This window comes from Manis javanica, chromosome 8 (genome assembly GCF_040802235.1).
Source record: "Manis javanica isolate MJ-LG chromosome 8, MJ_LKY, whole genome shotgun sequence".
NCBI lineage: Eukaryota > Metazoa > Chordata > Mammalia > Pholidota > Manidae > Manis > Manis javanica.
Window position 1 is genome coordinate 82637992 of NC_133163.1, and position 4119 is coordinate 82642110.

The following is a 4119-nucleotide window of genomic DNA, read 5'->3' on the forward strand; positions in this document are numbered from 1 at the left end:
TTAATACTGTGTAGGCGGTGGAACTGAGGTCCAGTCCTGCGCTCCCTGAGGTCGCTTGAAAGAGGTCTTGAACGGATTTCTGCTGCTTAGAGCCTGACTCCCAGAAGCCTGATTCTCTGCGGTCACCTGCAGCGCCCCATAGCATTGTTTGTTTGGGGCCTGGGGCTAGCCCCTCTGCCAGTTTCCCTGAAGGGGACAACCATCTTTATCAAACCTTGATCTACAGTCCTTTACCCAATGTTTTCCTTTTTTACACCTAAGACAAAGTGGCAGTGTAGCCTCAGCTCCTTGATTAGCTGGAGGCCTGGAGGCTCATGGACATTGTCTGGCTATATGTCCCATCTGTCCACAATTAAAGCATGTACTGACAGGACCGTGATGCCCACAAGATCTGGTCTGCTGAAGCATAACTTCTTTGATGGACTTCCCTTGCAGCACTGCTGCCATAGCTAATCCCTCGGTATAGGATGGCCCTATATCTGAACATAAGCGAATGTAATCTGATAATGTGGCCTTTTTCCAAAATGGCCTCAAGACAGCTTGGCAGGCACTGTTGGCATTCTCGTAGGCCAACTGTGTGACTAGGGCAGTACTAGCCTCTGATTCTCCTAATGTTCTCCCTGCTGTCTTCAATAGGCGAGCTGCAAATTCTTGAAATGGTTCATCAGGCCCTTGCCTGATTTTAGAGACCTCCTCTGTTCTACTAGTACTTTCTGGGAGAGCCTTCCATGCTCTTCTAGCTGCCGCATTTGTTTGAGCATATACTGCTAACTGAAAGACCAACTGCTGATCCACCTGAGCATATTGGCCCTCTCCCGCCAACCTGTTCAAAAACAATGGGTATTTGCTGAGCAGCGTTAGTCCTAGCTGTTCTCTGACAATTCTCATAAAATTCTGAAGTCCATAGCAGATAATCTCCCCCCGTAAGGCATGCATGTGCTAAGGACTTCCAATCTCCCGTGGGCAAAGCCTCTGTAGTCATAGCTTCTAAGATGGTTAATGTAAACGGAGCAGTGGGGCCATATTTATTGCAGGCCTCTTTCAGCTCTTTCAGCTGTTTGAAAGGAAATGGCACACGTTGTCTGAATACCCCTCCATTGTCACCTGGCCATTCTAACACTGGATAGGCAAAAAATTCTTGTGTGTTCTCTCCCTGATCTTGAGCTTGTTGTAGAACTGCCTCAAGAGGAGTAACCTTTCTCTGTCTCTTCTGCATATTAACTGGGAGCATATGAGGCTTTTCTTCCTTAGACTCTATGGGCTGTTTTTCTTTCTGTTCTAAATCCTTCTCTGTCTTTCACTCCACTGTTTTCTCTTTAGTTTGTTCTGAGGATATAGGCTGAACAGGATCAGAACCTACCTTTTCAAGGGGATTTGTTTCAGCCTTACTCACAGTGGAGTCTCTTCTCTCGGGGTGTGGCTGTCCCATCTTTTGCTGCAATTCTAAGGCTAAAGTAAGCCACTTCAAAGTGCCCTGAATTTCATTCCACCACTCTTCGAAAGGTATTCCAGATTGGTCTGCTGCGACTGTCCGTGTTACTGCGAGCAGGGATGGATAAACCTTCTTGCTAGAGCCTATGGAGGCTGTCTCTATTGTCTGTGCCTCCTTATCACCAAGTTGATGATAAACTTTCTTGCTAGAGCCTATGGAGGCTGTCTCTATTGTCTGTGCCTCCTTATCACCAAGTTGATCTAAAGGTTCCTCCACTAGAGGGCTCTGTTACTTCTCCATTTCCTCATCTGAGCCGCTGTCCAGTTCATGATAGGATGGCTCCCAACTTTCCGGTGCCTCCAATGGTGGAGCAGACGGGGAAATGGCTGGAGAAGCAAGATTGCTTTTGTTTTCCTCAGCAGCCTGACCCGTACCAAGGGCATGCTCTTTCACATTTTCTATCTTAAATCCTTCATGCCTAAGATCTAAAGAATCTCTAATCAAGGTCCACAGTCAAAAAGTATCTACTGGAAACATTTTTGGTCCATGGGCAGAATAAGTTTGTAATCCCTCTCCTACCTTATTCCATAAATCTATGTCTAGTGTCCCTTCTTCTGGAAACCATGGGCAGAATTTCTTAATAAAGTCTAAAAATCTTTCTAGTTGGGGCTTCCCTACTTTAATTCCCCTAATAGCCAATAATTTCTTCAACCCGCAGACATAAAGCTGTTTGCTTCTTGCCTGTCCCATATTGAACTCCCAGAAAAATCACTTACCATGTCCACGTTGCTTGCGCACCTCTTCTCTCGCGCATCTTCTCTGCTTACCCTGGCAAGGGCTTTCTCTTCTCAAAATGGTGGCCCTCACCTTATCCCTCTCCTTCAGGTCCCTGTTTGGGCACCACTTGACGCGGTCCGGCCACCCTGAGTTGAGCAGGTCCTGAAGTGCGGAAGGGGAGCGAAGAAAACAAAGAAAGACAGAAAGAACTGGGAGGGCTGATGCTCCTGCGTGTCGCCAGCAAAGCTTTATTAGGGTCCAGAGTATTTATACAGCAAAGAAGCACACTATCCCAGGAAATAGAATTATCCAATAAACAATCAAGCACACCGTTGACATCAGCGGTAGCCGGGCAAAGTTAAGAACAGCAGGGCTCCTTCAGTTGCTCCTGGAATGTGTGAACAGGATGTTCTGTTCTTTGTTCTCTATTCCCACCACATCATCAAGTGGGGGAAGGGGCATAGCCTGGCTCTCAACAACTTAGAATTTGGCTTCTGGATGTTTTGGAACTTTTATTTAATAACTATGTATCCATGTTTATTTCTATGCATGAAAATGTAATTACATTAACTGCATCATTCTTCCATTTACTTTTCACCTCAATATTAAATTTTTAAGCTAAATTTTACATAAACCTTCCAATATATTAATTTTAATAATTGAATAGTATTTTAATTTATTAAAATATTATAATTTATATCACCATTTTCGAATTTAAAGTCACTTAGATAATTGTTTCTATTTTTCGTTTTGAAAACTATTATACTGAACATTCTGCATGTATCCTTGTGTCTATAAAACTTTTACTAGATTTATAGAGAGTACTGAGTTGGCTAAGTGATACAGAACCTCACTTTATATTTCTTTAAAAATGCTCATTTATAATGTACCTAAGAACCTCTGGAGACAGGAATGCAGCACCTATAAAACATTATATAAAATATGATTTAAAAGACTTGATGTATCTGTCAAGGAAACAGAATATTTGTCATGAAGAAAAAATGAGAGCATCCTCAAATATTTAAAGAACCTCATGTTGTACGAGCAGTTTGGTTCTATTAAACCACAGATGGTAGAACCAATTGAGCATTCCTACAACAAACTAAACTGTCTTGTGAAGTAGGGGGCTCCTTATGACTAGAGAAAACCTGCCTGAGGCTTGGTAATCATTTATAAGATTGAATGACTGCTTTAATGAAAGTCAGAAAGTAGGGAATCAAAAATTTACTCACTAGGAATTTGAATGGTAATTACATATTTTGCTTTCATTTGTACCACTAGGTGGTAAAAGCTTTTTTTTTTCCCATTCCTGGAAAAATGTAATTACCCCCATGAAAGGGCGACTTCACAGATCTCTGAAGGTTAATTTTTCAGTTCTCCAGTGAGATCAGTTTTCTAGCCTCAGGGTAGAGGCTATATATATATATATATATATATATATATATATATATTCTCTTTTCTTAGGATACTGCAATTGTATGATACAGGAAAAGAGAGGCATAGCCCTCACTACCTGAGGACATAACCAAGGATTTACATAACCAAGGATTTAGCACACTTTAGGGACTAAATTAAAATGCATCATGTCAAGAGTATACTGAAAATGTATTCAGTATGAAAGTACAAAGATGAATGAAAGTTTAAAAGAATTAGAGAAATAAGGATTGGAGGAATTACTAGAACGTGTAAGTATTACAAGTGCATTTTGAACATGTTTGCTTAAAACAGAAAAATGAGTGATCTATTTAAAATTATAAAATTAACACTCAGATTTAGGAAAAGGGAGGCCATTGTTTTCTCAAACTGGAAACTCCATCTGGAAGAAGTAAATCCCTATCTTCCTCTTCTGTTTGTATGATGTATGACTGCCCCACTGTACTAGCTGAGAGTCAGCTCTTTCAGGAATAGAA

General features: G+C 41.4%; 1 pseudogene; it reads right to left on the reverse strand.

Moving 5' to 3' along the window:
* Positions 1 to 1216, reverse strand: LOC118971935 (endogenous retrovirus group K member 10 Gag polyprotein-like; annotated as a pseudogene).
* Positions 1217 to 4119: the final 2903 nt, after the last annotated feature.